Raw genomic sequence first — 16,980 nt, forward strand, 5'->3', positions numbered from 1 at the left:
TCAACAATAGCCAAAGTATGGAAGAGCCAAATGTCCATTGATGGATGAATGGATAAAAAAGAAGTGGTATATATATACAATGGAGTATTACTCGGCAATCAAAAAGAATGAAATCTTGCCACTTGCAACTACGTGGATGGAACTGGAGGGTATTATGCCAAGTGAAATTAGTCAGAGAAAGACAAAAATCATATGACTTCACTCATGAGGACTTTAAGAGACAAAACAGATGAACATAAGGGAAGGGAAATGAAAATAATATAAAAACAGGGAGGGGGACAAAACAGAAGAGACTCATAAATATGGAGAACAAACTGAGGGTTACTGGAGGGTTTGTGGGAGGGGGAATGGGCTAAATGGGTAAGGGGCATTAAGGAATCTACTGAAATCATTGCTTCACTATATACTAACTAATTTGGATGTAAATTTTAAAAAATAAAAAATAAAGTTAAGAAAAGTTTTGTTCTCACACTGTCATCTATAATTTAGATAAGATATGGATAAAAGCATGGACTTCTGAACTCATATACTGCCTATATAGCTCACAAGGTTGTTTGACCTTAAGCAAGTCATTTAACCTCTATCTTCTTTATCACAAAATAGGGATGGTACTGTTACTTTCTGCTTGGGCATGTCATATGAATTATGTATGGAAAGACCTTAAAACAATGAAAGCTATTTTTTCTCTTAAAATATTTCTCCTTTTCAATTCAAACTTGTCCTCAACTCATGGAGTCCAACTCGATATCTGGCGCTTTAATTGATTTTAGATATTCAGATAAAGTTTGACACTAAGTCTGGAGGCTGGCATGATCCCAGTTCACAGGGGCTCTTGTTTCATGATGAAGAAAGAAATATAGACACTTAATTTTTGTTCTTTCATTTCACATCTCTATCTCAGTGCCTAATAAAGTGCTTGTGGCATGGTAAATGCTCAATAAATATTTGTTAAATTAATGAGTAGATGAAGAATATATAATATAGACCAGGATGTGATAAATATAATGGTAGTACAAAGAAAGCAAATACAGAGAAAGGAAAAATGAATCACTTCTCAGAATTGGATATATATGAATGGAAAGTGGCTTAGTGAAAAAATAATTCCATTGATCCACTAAGATGATGATGAGTTTCCTTTATCTTTCTATTTCATATTAAAATTATCTAAGATCTTAATGAAATCCTATGAATTAGTTCAGTCATCTCCAATATACAGTTTGACATGGTTTTAGACTGTAATTAACACCATATTTTACCTGCTTCATTTAACATTAATAACTCTAAAAGTAAATTTAGTCTTGCACCAGGGTCAACTTTGACATTTATTCTAAAAGATAAATTCAGCATTTTCAATTAAAGATATTCACCTTATATTTGGTTTATTATCTGTCATGGTGTTGGCAGTGAGCCCATCTTCTCCTGTATGTAGCCAATGAGGAATTATGAATTAAGCATTAGCTTTGGCACCAAGAGACTTGAAATCATTTCTTTGTTGTTCCATATTAATTCTGTGACCAAAGGAAAGTCATTCAATCATGCTGAAATTCTTTTTCTTACATGTAAAATGAATATTTAATTATAATATCCTGTTATTACTACTCCAGAGAGTTTCTTAAAGGATTAAATTAAATAAAAATAAAAAGTAAACTTTAAAGTAAAAAAATATATATAAAAAATGTTAATAATTAAAAGCATTTAATAATAACAATGCTAGTAGTAATAATACTGTTTCTTATAAACTTATGAATTTTCTTTAGGAATTCCCACTGTAGATTTTTTTGGAGTGGCTGTGTTTACCTATTCTCAGAAGTACGTTGGGATGCTAAGGTCCCCATCTCTCACTTGTGTAATTATTAAGGAAATCTGGAATAATTCATGTGTCTACTTAATGCTGGCCATTTGGGGGTCAAATTTGAATATTTATTTGTTCTTGAAAAATTGGACATTATAAGCAGGGTGAATTCAGGTCTTGTGAGGCCTAAAGTTTATGTAATTTGGGGGCTGTTTTAAGAAAGAGAATAGGCAATTATGAATACAAAATGAAGTATGCAATTTAATATAAAATTAGAAAAAGAAAATAACTTAGAACAAATTGCAAATTAGAAAAAGCTAACTAATAACACTGAAAAAAGTCACCAAAAACAAACAAAAAACACCGATGATATTTTCATTAATTATCTACCTGACATACCTTTATACTGTGTAAATATCTATAAGCTCTCCATCTCTTGGTATGAGTAAAATTTTATTCTTTTCCTATAGAGTGAATAAAAGAAAAACAGTGTTTTATCTAGTGTAGTTTATTTGAATTTGTTTTGTATTACTGATACTTTTTAAAAGTTTATTTATTTATTTTGAGAGGAAGAGTGAGAGCGTGTGAACGGGGAGGGGCGGAGAGAGAGAGGGAGAGAGAGAATCCCAAGCAGGCTCCACACTGAGCCAAAACAGCTCAGGTCATGCTCACAGTTCCTGAGATCAAGCCCCGAAATGGACTCTGTGCTGACAACATGGAGCCTACTTGGGATTCTCTCTCTCTCTCCCTCTCTCCCTCTCTGCCCCTCCCTGTTTGTGTGCTCTCTCTCTCTCCCTCTCTGCCCCTCCCTGTTTGTGTGCTCTCTCTCTCTCCCTCTCTCCCTCTCTCCCTGTTTGTGTGCTCTCTCTCTCTCTCAAAATAAATAAATAAACTTTAAAAATATGTAAATAAAAATATAATTCACATTCTCAATTCATTATATGACAAAAAATTTAGAGTCATAAGATTTTAGGTATGTTGTCAATTTTAGGAAAATCTGTAGTGTCTTAATATATATACAATATTTGGAAGAACTTTCCACAAACTAACTCTTGGCTCTCTGTGTATGAATCAAACTTTAGTTCTGTTCTATCCTACACATACTTTTGGTGCGTGGAATAGGCTCCTATTGTGCACCTTCATTTTAAATCACTGATGGAGTTGATACAGAGCAGTAAAAGTATTCCTAGAAGTCATTCCTATACTGGGCTGGGAATATCTCACTATATGTGCATATAATTTTGAGCTGTGTAATTATATTTCACTAAACTCAATCTAAAAGTATCTACCATTCACTTTCCCTTTAGCTAGATCACAAAATTCTCTATAGTCACTCCACTGCTCTCAACATGAGGGGAACATGTGATAAGATGTGAGTTGGAGACAGCAGTTTAAATTCCATGTGGTAAAAATATTTTCTAAAAATATATGGAGGGTAAAATGGTACGGCCACTCTGGAAAATAGTTTGGCAGTTTCTTATAAAACTAAACATGAAATTACCATATGACTTAGCAATTGTACTCTTGGGCATTTATACCAGAGAAATGAAAACTTATGTTCCTATAAAAACCTATACCTGAATGTACATTACAGCTTCATTTGTAATAGCCAGAAAAGGGAAACAACCCCAATGTCCTTCAGTTGGTGAAACAAACTGAGGTATGTTAATAACATGGAATACCCCCGTGGGTTGTAGATAAAATATTTTTATGTGTCTGCAGAGTTGGGGCTCTCTGAATACATTTGGCTGAAAACGTGAGATCCGGAGCTGAGCAAGCCTTGAGAACTTAATTTACAACCATCAAGATAGTGCAGGAACCCCAGGGAGATCTAACTAACTCCAGAGGTATTCATTTACATTTCAAAAGAAAATAAAGATCCAGAACTTGAAGATATCTCTAGGTCATAAAAGTCAGAGACACCAGAGATTATCTGCATTTGGGGAGAGATATTTACAGTACAAAAGCTACAGTGGGAACCCAGGGACCTCTACATCCTCTCTCTAAGGAGCAAAGATTTTTCTCTCTTCTTTTAAGAAGAAAGAGGGATAGGGCACCTGGGTCGCCCAGTCGGTTGAGGGTCCAACTTCGGCTCAGGTCATGATCTCACGGTTCATGGGTTCGAGCCCGGCATCAGGCTCTGTGCTGACAGCATACAGCCTGGAGCCTGCTTCGAATTCTGTGTGTCTCTCTCTCTCTGCTCCTCCCCCGCTCATGCTCTGTCTCTCTCTCTCTCTTTCAAAAATAAATTTTAAAAAATTTTTTAAAAAAAAGAAGAAAGAGGGAGTCAGCTGTCTCTTTCTCTTGTACACGTGCACACACACACACATGCACACACACACACACACACACACACACACACACAGAAAATCTATTTTATTCCATCCTTCCTCAATGGCATAGACTTTAGAGTTTGTATGTATACAAATTTCGACCTTGCTTCTATCATGCTGTTACAGGGGTAAGAATTGGTGGGTGGTGTCCACATCATTGTTTCATTTTTAAGTGAATAATGTTAATCTGTCTCTGATCCAGAATACTTCATGTGCATATTCAGGACAAAATTAATTAAGATGAACACCAAAACCTCAACAACATTCACCAATATGAAGCAATGAACTGTTGAAAGATGCAATGACTTAGATGTATACTGAGGGAATGAAGCGAAGTTTAAAAAGAAAAAAAAAATGTGGATCCCATAGGGAACATTCTGTATGGTTCCATTTGTATAACAATCTTGAAATAGCAATAGAGATGTAGAACAGATGAGCGGTTCCCAGGAGTGGGTATAGAAGGGAAGTGGGTATTGTTACAAAGTGCACCTTGACTGTGACGGGGAATACGGAAACCTACATATGTGATAGAATTGCATAGAACTCAGCGTGTGCACACACACACACACACATGAATACACATACAGCTGGTGAAATGTGAATAAGATCAGTGTATTGTATTGCTTTGCAAGATGTTATCATGGAAGGAAACTGGGTGAAGGAAGCACAGGTTCTCTCTGTGTTATTTATTATAACTGCATGTGAATCTACAATTATCCCAAATAAAAAAACTTTAATAAAAATAACATGAGCATGTGAGCCCAGCAACAGTACTCCTTTGGGGCCTTGGAAAGGATGCATCCCTGAAGTTCATGCTCAGTCACTTTATGGGTAATTGTTTGTTTATAAGCACGAACCTGGAAGCATTGTGACCTATCCTGATCTGGTTTGACCTTTACACCAGTGCAGAGCTTAAATGTAAACTCCAGGAGGGAAGGATATTTGTATTATTCATCACTGCATCCTCAAGAGCTATTAAGGTCTGGTATTAAGCAGACATTCCAGAGAATTCATGAAGTTAAAAAAATCAACTGCAGGTATCCTGATTTTATCTCAACAGTGCCTGGCTATTTGGTTCTTACCTATTCATACCATACCATTAGACACCTCTAAAATAATGTATTGTGAAATGACTTATCATCAAATAAATGGGGGGAGTCCTAGGTATATGTGAAAGAGTTCTTATCCACTCCCAATACAGTGGTAAAATACCTGTAAAGTGATTTAATTTCAGACTAGGAAGAATGTCTCAAGAGTAGACTTACAGATTCTTTGAGAATACCACCAGAGAATTAGCCCACTGAAATGTTATTTCTGTTTCCTTTTTTTCCCCCTATTCTCAGCCAGCAGGCTTATCTTGGAAGTCCTGGGACTACATTCCTTAACATCTTTTGAAATTTGTGGGTTAGGATCAACACTTGAGAGGGATGAATATAAAAGCCTTAGAAAGGTTCAATAACTCGTTCAAGGTCTTAGACAGTGAACAGTGAAGTTGACACTTGAACTAAGGATTTTCTTTCTCTAAAATCTATGATAATTCTATCATGAACGAACTTGTGAGCAGCATATTTACAAAAGTATTTACATCTTTAGTCCTATGATAAAATATTTCCCCCTCATAGGGTACTAAAAAACCCAAAACCTTATAATGGAGTTTGGTTTGTTTTTGTTTTCTCATTTTAAAGAGAACATCCATTAACTTAGGAAAGCTCAAAACATTAATTTTTAGAAAGATATACACAGCAGTCAGATATGATTACTGTTTCTTAATACTTATGGACTATTAACTCTGGGGCAAAAACAAACTAGGCTTTTTACTTTGTGAGGATGTCTGAAGGATGAAAACAGAAGGCAGAAAGTAGTGAGTAAAGGGGAGTGAGGAAGGCTCAGCCATTCCAGAAGGAAGGGAAGGGACCCAAAAGAAGTGTCTGGAGAACCAAAGCAAAGGGGAGCAAGGAACTCCAAAGAAGGGTGGCAGCAAGCTCTAGAGAAGGTCATTATAAAAATGACATCAATTGCAATTGACTGACAAAACTTTCAAAGAGCTAAAATAATGAAGTTAGTTTTACTCAAACTATTAAGACAAGAAGATGGAAGGGGGAAGAATCGGAGCAAACACGTTCTTTAAGAGCAAATAAAAGATGTGATGAAAATAAAGATCACAGCTGAACCAGTGATCAAAGAGACTGGTGAGGAAGACCTGGGGCCTGAGCGGAGTGGAGCTTACGTGCATACCACCTGCCCAGTTCATGCTCTCTAGACTTTGAAAACTGAAGTGTGGCCTTGGCGATCATCTTCTCCAGCCTCCTATTGTGCTCCTCAGGAGATGTGCTTCTAGGAGGGGAAGTGATTTATGCAAGGTCACATTTTAAGGTCTTGGAGTAGATTCCCAACCTTGTGTGGCTCCAAAATCATCTTTTTTTGTTGTGTCATAATGCCTGCTATTTTCCACTCGGATTTAAATGGCAACTAGTGTAATTAAATTTATACACCCAGGTACATGTACACACACACACACACACACACACACAGGAAAGAATAGAGAAGTCAGCTGATTTATGGGAAATGGCTCTGTCCAGTCTGTTGTAGTTAGTTGTTATGATGTTACATGCAAGGATGTGCACAAGAATAGGAGTTATCCCATGCCATGACCACAAATACCCCCTCATGTTCTCAAGGCTATTCAGTGTTTTGGAGCATTATCTTTGTTCTCCCCTGCCTCTCATACAAACATGCTTGTGATCTAGAAAAATAAACTGTGGGAACTTTAATTAATACACTGGATTGACATAGACATGAAGCAATGTAGTGAAATGGTTACACCGAGTGCCTCAAGTACAGATAAAATGGATTCAGTCTGCAACATCCTTGTATTAGCTGAGTGCTTTGGGGCAAGTTATAAAAGATATTTAAGTCTTGGTTTGGGGGCTTATAAAATGCAGATGATAATATCAACTCTATATAATTGTGAGCATTGAATTAAAGCCAATATATCTAACAGGCTTTGCAAAGAGCTTGGCGCAGTTCTGATGTAGAGAGAGTATTCAGTAAATTGGAGAGATTGTTACTGCTGTGAATGAGAAGAGATGTTTCCCTGAGAGGATGAAATGCTTCTATATCCTTCCCCCAAAACAGGATAATCCAGTCTTATGTCTGTCCCTATTACTTCCAAACCAAAAGAAATTAGAAGGCAAAAAGACTATCTGAGCTGCTAAATAACCTTCTTCAGCAAATTTCAACTCTTTAATAACAAACATATGAACAGAGTCCCAAGACCCTCTTGTGCTTTCTATCTCCGGAGGCTACCAAGAGAGAGAGAGAGAGAGAGAGTTGGGGGGGCAGGGAGGGAGGAAGAAAGAAGAAAGAGGGAAAGAAAGAGAGAAAGAAAGACAGAGAAAGAAAGAAAGAAAGAAAGAAAGAAAGAAAGAAAGAAAGAAAGAAAGAGAGGGAGGAAGGAAGGAAAGAAGGAAGGAAGGAAGGAAGGAAGAAAAGACAGAAAGAAAGAAAAGAGAGAAAAGCAGGCAGGGAGGAAGGGAGGCATAAAGGGAGGGAGGGAGAAAAAAAGAAAGAGAGAGAGAGAGAGAAAACCTCCACAAAACTCCTTATCTGCCAGTCATTTAATTTCTATTTTCCCTTCCTAAACCCTAATTATCTCTTTAGTCTAATTAACTCCTGTAGAGGGCTCTGGAGACAGCTAAGCAAAGAGAAGCATTTATTTTTGAGGTAAAGCAATTTTTGTTATCCTTTTCAAAGCACTAAAGCACCTCTCTAAATTCAAGGCTTAAGATGAGTACCTCTCACTGCAGAAACCAAATCAAGCAATGTGTCCATGCTCAGGACTGATCCTGAATAATTTTCTGACTTCTAAACAGATTTAAAGTTCAAGAAGTACAGTAAACCTCAAACATAGCAGAGTGTTGGCAAAATTTTTCTCAACTAACCCAACAGCCACTTGATTTACAGTTAAATCCTTTCCTGTTTTAATACTTGTAGCCCATCTAAAAAAATTAACAACCCCTTAGTATGGAAACATTTTCATTGGTATATTCTTACAACTCTCTGGGTAATTTTTAAATGAAATTTTCATTTATAACACTACTTCAGATTGAGTGGTCATGAGAGTTCTTTTTAGAGATGGTGACATTTAACCTGAAAACTTAATGACAAGAAAGACACTAGTGATGTAAAGTTCAAGCACAAAAGTGGAAATGAGCTATGTTTTAAGGACCATAAAAGAGCCAGTGTGGTAAAATATAGAGGGGTAGGGGAAGGGGAAGAGTGGTAGGAGATGGTACTGGGGTGGGTAGAGATCATCGTGGCTGCTGTGAGGAGAATGAATTGTGGCAGGGAAACTAGCTGAGAAGAGTTACATTTGTGAGCATGAAAAATGATGGTGGCTTGGCCTAAGGTGGGCATATTGGATCAAAAATATATATTGACTTGGGATGTAGTGCTGGGAAGAATCATTAGGATTATTGAATGGAGAGGGTGAGACAAAGTGAGGAATTAAAGATGGCTTCTAGATTTGAGACTTCACAACTACAGGGGCAGTGATGCGATTTATAGAGATATTAATGTTGAATGAGAAGTAGAATATTACATTTGGCTGTATTCCCCCTGCCACCTCCCAGCATTTTGTAGGATAACTGAAATATAGATATGTTGTTGACATCAGGAATTCATACATTTAACTAATATAAAACAACCTTAATTCAATGGTTTTCGTGTATAACTCTGATACATTTATCCCCATAGCTTATCCTGAGAGGCAGGATTTCAAGCTGATTAAGATGTAGACTCTCTCATGAGGCTTCCTTCCCTCCAAATTTTCCTCTGCTTACCTCAGTGACCTTGGGGGCTACTTCTTAATCTCTTCCTTCATTAGTTTCTTCTCCTATGAAATAAGAATGTTAATAGAATACATCTCGTTGGTTAAGATTAAACATGTTAATGGCTGAAACTTCAGGGCAGTGCTTTACATAAAGGATGTACTGAAAAATATGATTATGTTTAACAGTACATTTCTTACCATATGAGCATCCACTAGCATATATTAAGATAATGTTCTTTCTTTAGGTTAATTCTCTGTTTGCTCAGGGTGTGATACCTAAGGGCTTCCCTCCCTTCTCATCCTCTGACACCTTTCCTGTGGCCACGTTCTCTAGGTAACATCTTCATTTAATTATAAAAATAGCTAGCACTGAATTGTTAATTCCCTTGGACTAGTAAGGAATGTTTATGTACCATTTAAATTAATTTATCTAATTAATCCTACAAATAGGCTTTTTAAAATGTTTATTTATTTATTTTGAAAGGGAAAGAGCATGAGCAAGGGAGGGGTAGAGAGAGAGAGGGAAAGAGAGAGAATCCCAAGCAGGCTCCACGCTGTCAGTACAGAGCCTGATGCAGGGATTGGTCCCACAAACTGTGAGATCATGACCTGAGCTAAAATCAGGCATCAGACGTTCAACCGACTGAGTCACTCAGGCAACCCTGAAATAGGTTTTATAATCCTCATTTCACAAATTTAAAAAAGAAACTTGAAGTTTAGAGAGGACAAAAAAATTGTTTCAAGCAGTAAGTAACTAGAACTTGGACCAGCCTCAGAACTATGTGAGTACGTGTGGACTTTAAGAAAACAAAACAAATGAACACAGAGGGAAGAAAAGAGAGAGGTAAACCAAGAAACAGACTCGTAACTAGAGAGAACAAACTGAAGGTTGTTGGAGGGGAGACCGATGGGCAGATGCATTGAATAGGTAATGGGTATTAAGGAGGGCACTTGTGATGAGCACTGGGTGATGTATGTAAGTGATGAATCACTATATCATACACCTGAAATAATATTACAGTTCATATTAACTAACTGGAATTTAAATAAAACTTGGAGGAAAGAAAAACAATGATGAATGAAGAAGTGTGTTTTGATCACCTCCTGTGGCCACTTCTAGTTAATTTTCAAATCTTGTATCTCACACAGCAATGGACAGCCATGTGTTTCTTTGCTCTATCCATCAGAATGACCACATTCCCCTTCATGAGATGTTGCCCCATGCATCTCTGACCTGTCCACACCTCTGCTGGTCTTTTCTCTCAGCCACCTTACCCATCCTTTTCCCTATGGCAGAAATTCCCACAATGCCTCTGATATCCATCCCATAAGTTGACGTCCTTGTCACCCTTTCCTTCCCCCCTGACAGGAATGTGCCATTTCACCCCATTCTGGGCCTTTTTCATGCATCTTGGCCATGGAAATGGTATTCAGGACCCCTACTTTGCTTTATAGATGGTCATCCTAGCATCCATGAACATTCCCTGAATACTGACAGAACCTCTTAAGCACAAAACCACAGTCATGAATGTTTATTTGTACAGAATACTACTTGCAAAACTGAAGTTTAGAAAAGTTTCTTTTTTTCACAAGGCAGACAGAGGAAATTAGTTTTATTTGTTTGTTTGCTTTTTTTTGGCGGGGGGGGGGGGTGCTGTCTCTTGAAAATATATGTGAAAATACATGTTTAGAATCAATAAGCCTAACTGATAATTTTATTGGAGAAAGACTAGCAAAGTGGATGGGGTCCAACTACTTGAGCTCTGTTTTCATTGCCTGTCTCACCCACATCCCATACCCTAATGAACTAGACAACTTTTTTCAATGCTATCCATCAGAGGACAGAATAAAATTATAGAAATACAAGCTCTCTGTGAGCAAAATGTTTAAATGCTGGAGGACTTTAAAAAGATTCATCACCTCAAGAGTAGGTATAGAGGGCAGAGTTAAGGGAGGACAGAGAATCTGGTCCTGAGAGGTGGGGAAAGAGCTACAGTAACAATGTCACTTAAAAGGAATGTTCTAGTGTTCCAACAAGAATTCTCAAAGACATAGGGAAAGAATAAAATAAGACAGTGGAAATTCTGAAGTGGAGCAGGGTAGAATTACATATATAAATTTTAAATACCATATGCAATATTTGAATATCATTTTATAGCTGGGAAAATTATGGTTATTCTCATTATGTAAACTATGGGAATGTAGAGCGCAGAGAAATCTTGACCAATGATATATAATTCAAATAAAGCCTGAGAAACACTGCTTTAGAGGAACTATGTGCTTAGCTAATTGACTGACTACATAAATAAATCATTTGATTAAAAGTTACCATTGAGTATATTTTCCTGCTCAGAGCAGGCAAAGTTATAAATTGCTCAGCAGAATCCTTGTGATAAATTATTATTTTTCTGTAAGAGAAGAGATAGAGAGAAAAGAAAGGCATGAGCCTTTAGAATCCTCTTATCCTAAACTAGTGTCCCATGCTGCTTGCACTTAGCATGATGAATAATCTTTGATTATATGAATAAAGTCAATTGAACAAAAAAGAAAGCAGCCATGTAATGCATGCTTGGAATAGGTCTCATTGAAGAGTCTGGTGTTCAATAATGCCTGGATCCATTGAAATAATTTCCTGCAATTATCAACAAATCTGAAAATTCAGTCTCTTTTTTCTTTAAGACCGGGGGTACAGTATAGCCTAGTAGTAAGACCTATGCTTAGCACTTGACTTGAGTCTACCAGGCCTTGACTTCTGGTTCCACAGCTTGTCTGCTCTGTGACCTTAGTGAAGTAACTTCAGCCCCTTACCTTCACTTTCCGGTATGTAATACTCAGAGAAATAGCAACAACGTTACAAACTGGTTGTGAAAATAAATTGAATTAATGCAAGTAAAATATTTACTATATTGTCTAAACAAGTTAAGCTCTCAATACATTTTAAAAGTAATCATCTGCTCTCTTTTCTCCTTTACATATATCCTGGAATAAATGAGATATTCCAGTAACATGTGGCTCATGTATTTTGTCTCCTCTGTAAGACCAGCATTATCCTATGATGAGCACCCCACTTGATGTTAGAATATCTAGGATTTGAATTCTTAGTCCAAAATGTACTAGATGTATGAGATATGAGAGTAGGAGTGTCATACAATCTGAGTTTCAGTTTTCTCATTTGTATTGGAGCTTTTGAGTTAAATGACAGGTGAATAACCAGTAAATACCAAAAGAATGCCCTCTTCCTTTATTTAGTCTTCCTTCCCTAAATATTATTGGCATCGTAATATTAATAATTGCAACAAAGGTTTAATATTTGACTATGAACTCACAAAATTCCAAGGCTGCTACCTTTTCCTCATTCAGTATTTGGTGATTTCTTAAGGCAAGACAGCTTTGAATTATCAAATACTTGTATACCACTTTAATCTTCTTTTCATGGGACTTGAATTAGAATATTTCTATAAAAAAACAAATGCTTTATATAAATAATGCTACATATGACATAGACAATGAAATTATACTTCTCCACTAAGCTTACAGTAGTGACATTGTTTTTTTGAGGCTTGGCATACGGTTCCAAAATTTTAGTAAAATCTAGTTACTTTCAGTTAATGAGGGGACACTGAATATTAAAAAAATTCAAGATCTTATAAAGAAAACCATGCTCCCAGTTCATCTTCTATCCTCATAAAAGTATAGGTTTGTAAATTTATAGTTTTCTTTTTTATAGCCATAAATTTATAGGTTTCTTTTTTTAACTTCCAAATAGGATTTCTTTGAAGAATGAATTTTATGCCTAAAGGTAAAAGTTTGAAGAACACAGAATATGGAGCTAAGCCACATTGATATGTCTGTATACCTTTTAATCTTGTTTTCTTCCTTGAGCTCAGTTGTCTGTTATCACTTCTATTTTTAGATGTGTGTCTCTATCCGCTTCCCCTTCTACACTGCTTTTGTGCTTGCGAATTGTGAAATGCTAAGAGACAGAAAACCACATACATGTACCTGCTGATTAAAATTCAAATACCTGAGCAAGCTTCTAATGAAAACAAACCAAAGATTAGAAGCTTTCTAAAATATTCAGATGGACACTCACATATAATGACAATGATTATAATGGTGATAAATTAGGTGTTTGTAATTATGTCCATACATTGTTTCTCCTGCTAAATATTAAGCTTAGTGAAGGCAGATACTATTCTCTGTATGTCATGTTATGTTTGTTTGTTTGTTTGTTTGTTTGTTTAATTGCACATGCTGTGCTTGACAAATAAAAAACTAAACATTTTTGTCAGACTAGTTTCTATAGGGTTGAGATTGACAAACTCAGTAAGGGCTGTTTATCCATTTCTGTGAATTTAAAAATATTAAGACATATATCCATATAAACTGTCCATGATGTATCTATTGCATGTAATATTTGTGAAGTCATTCCTCACTTGTGGCAAATATTTATCATATGAGTGTGGATTTGATATGAAGAATAGGCAAACACTCTCTAGTTAACAGTACAGACTATAGCTAGTGATTGAATTGGATAAATCATTAAAATGAATTTTGAGGTACGGTAACAAAGCTATTGACTTCTTTAGGTTTCTATAGCTTTTGACTTGAACTTAACCCATATAATCTTAAACAAAAAATCGTGTTTGACTTTTTTTTTAATTAAAAAAAAGTTTAATGTTTATTTTTGAGGGAGGGACAGAGAGAGAGAGAGGGAGACACAGAATCCAAAGCAGGCTCCAAGCTCTGAGCTGTCAGCACAGAGCCAGCCCCACTTGGAGCAGGAACTCAAGAACCATGAGATCAACACCTCAGCCAAAGTTTGAAAGTCCAACGCTTGACCAACTGAGCCACCCAGGAACCCCAGTGTTTGACTTTTAACTGAGGATTACTTGGATATATTCAAAATCAACTTGGATGTTAAAGTGATTGAATTTGTTTTTCAAGAATCTTACTACTATGTAAATTTCCAGCTTCACTCTGGAATTGTTTGATCTCTGAAGATTTAAGTCGTAAGTTGCCACAGTAAAATATTTTAGATTCCCTTCATTCCAAATACAGAAAATATCTCCGTGAGCAGACTACCCAACATATAATCAGGAAAGATATGAAAATTTCTTGTCTTTTTATTAAAATGATATACTTTGGTAAGGGCTAACTTACTTATACATATTGAACAGATATTACCAATACGATAGCAGCAAGATAATGCCTAACATGTACTAAGCTATACAAGTTGTAATATTTATTATGCTCTGTAAACACTGTATTAGTATCTTCATGTGAAACTCCCTTAGAGTTCTTTAGGTGCTTACTGAAAGGAAAGACAGAAGAAGTGCTTTTTAGGCCCAGGCTACTTTGTCGTAATGTAGGGCTATCAGATTTATCAAATAAAAATATATCACACCCCGTTAAACTTGAATTTGAGATAAACAATGAATAATTTATAACAAGAATTTCTGTGTATGAAATAAAAATAAAAATAACTTTATAATTCTTTTTTTAATGTTTATTTATTTTTGAGAGAGAGAGAGAGAATGAGAGAGGCTGAGCACAAGTTGGGGAGGGGCAGAGAGAGAGGGAGACACAGAATCTGAAGCAGGCTCCAGGCTCTGAGCTGTCAGCACAGAGCCCAACGCAGGGCTCGAACTCACAAACTGTGAGATCATGACCTGAGTCGAAGCCAGGTGCTCAGCAGACTGAGCCACTCAGGTGCCCTCAAAATAACTTTATAATATGCAATATTTGGGATATATTTACTCTAAAAACTTTGTGTATTTCAAATTCAAATTTAATCGGGCATACTATATTTTATCTGCCAATCATGTTTTTTAAGTTTTACTGAGATATAATTCATATACACTTTACCTTTTTCAGGGTACAATTTGATGAGTTTTCAGTTACAGTGTTTTAAAATCATTATCACAATCAATTTTAGAATATTTTCATCATCCCCAAACAAAACTCTGTATCCATTGGTAGTCACTGCCCAGTTCTACCCATCCCTATGCCATCCCCTGGCCCCAGACAACCACTAATCTACATGATCTACATTCCACATAGAGATTTGCCTATACTGGATATATCATATAAATGGATTATATATATACATATATATATATATATATATATATATATATATATTAATTAGCTCCTTTCAGCTCTCAATGTTCTCAGAATTTCTTTATGTTGTAGCATGTGTCACATAGTGTGTACTTTACTGCTGAATAATATTCCACTCTATGGATATACCACAGTCTGATTATTCATTAATTAGTTGATGGACATTTGGACTTTTTCCACTTTTTGGCTATAATGAATAACTCTGCTGTGAACATTTGTGTACAAATTTATGTAAGACTAGAATTGGTAAATCATATAACCCCATGTTTAGCTTTTTGAGGAACTGATCTCTCTGGAGATCTTGTAGATATCTGTCGCTCCAGTGTCCTGCTTCTGAGGAGTTCTTGATCCTTGCTCACTCCTTTGCCTATTCTGCAATTCTCATTTTTGTTTTCCTTTTCAAGTAAATACTATCACTCCCACATCAAAAAAGAAAACTAAACAAACACGTTGTCATAAAGTCATGTGTTAGTAAGATTTTATCAAAGTCACGGTGAGCAGAAGAGGAACTACATTGTCATGAATCACAGTCAGCTTAAAACTGAGTTATTAGCTAAACCTGTTTTTAAATATCTCTCAGCCTTTCTCCCGTGTAGAAACTTGGCCTACGGCCATTTTAATTTGAATCACTTTTACCTGTTTGACTTCTGCTCCTCCTTTCTCTATCACAGATCTCTACCCACTTTTTTTTTTTTTTGCAGTTTATAAGTAAACTGTAATTCTGCCTCATCCCATGCCACCCAGACTGTCCTAACCAATATATCCATTAAAATAATAAGTTTCTCTTCCTAAGACATTTTCTGTGGTAAAGTCCAAAAATAACTATGTTGTCTTTCTAGCAAATGGATATTTTCCTTGAGTAATAACTATTTATGTTCACACTTACGGTTCATTAGGTGAGTGAGAGATTCGAAGTATCTTAATGGTCTACATGTAGAGTGAAAATAATACAGAGCTGAATAAGGTAGGGTTCTTACCTTCAAACAACCCACATTGTTAGGAAGGATTCGTTCACTATTAATGAGAGAAAGTAAAATGATGAGTAATGTATTACAGGCATATTAAAGAAAACCATGAAAACCTGGAGACTTTTGAATAAGTGTTTTTGTTGTTATTGCTTGGCCACACTTTCAACTCTAACTTTAGCTCGAATATTCAAATAGATACAATTTTAAAACAATGACACATACAAATTAAACACCTTGGAAGCCCAGAACTGGAAAATACATTTGCTCTGGGTTCCAGGATTAGAGTAAACGAAGCCCAATGCCTTAGCCTAATGAAATAAAAATATGTGGTATGTTGCTGGGGTGTGTATCTTAAATACCCTGGGACTAAAGCTTCCAACGTTTCTTCAATGGCAGAGGGAAACAATAGTTTCTAAGACATTGGCAGTTTTCTCTTGGCTAAACCACTAGACTTAGTTCAATGAGTTAAAATAAAAAGAAGGAAAGAAAAATCACGAACAATTAAAATATGATAAAGAGATTCCAGCACCCACTTTTTAAAAAATGGTTTTTTTAATGTTTATTTTTGAGAGACAGATACAGAGCGTGAGTGGGGAAGGGGCAGAGAGAGAGGGAAACACAGAATCTGAAGCAGGCTCCAGGCTCTGAGCTGTCAGCACAGAGTCCGACGTGGGGCTCGAACTCACAAACTGTGAGAACATGACCTGAGCCAAAGTAGGACACTCAACCAACTGAGACACCCAGGTGCCCCTTCCAACACCCATTTTAAAAAAAAAAAAAAAAAGCTGAGCGGAGGGAGGAACAAACTAAGAAAGCTAACAAAATGCAGTGTGGACCCTCACATCACACAAGATGCAATAACAGGGAGTGAACAGACCCTCCTGCCCTGAAACAGCCAAACACTGGGAAAAGCGCCTTGAGGAAGACTTTCTA

The 16,980-nt window shown here is 36.3% G+C and overlaps 1 long non-coding RNA gene across 1 annotated transcript in view; it reads right to left on the minus strand.

Moving 5' to 3' along the window:
- Positions 1–1,911: 1,911 nt before the first annotated feature.
- LOC109271264 (uncharacterized) overlaps positions 1,912–16,980 on the minus strand; it is a 221,463-nt gene continuing 206,394 nt past the window's right edge. Inside the window, exons 8-9 of the long non-coding RNA XR_002081903.2 lie at positions 8,967–9,019; positions 1,912–2,256 (exon numbers count right to left, since the gene is read on the minus strand). This is a non-coding gene — a long non-coding RNA (uncharacterized LOC109271264). The remainder of the gene's footprint in view (positions 2,257–8,966; positions 9,020–16,980) is intronic.

Source organism: Panthera pardus, unplaced genomic scaffold (genome assembly GCF_024362965.1).
Source record: "Panthera pardus isolate Hobbes unplaced genomic scaffold, ASM2436296v1 HiC_scaffold_12, whole genome shotgun sequence".
In the NCBI taxonomy this organism is placed as follows: Eukaryota; Metazoa; Chordata; class Mammalia; order Carnivora; family Felidae; genus Panthera; species Panthera pardus.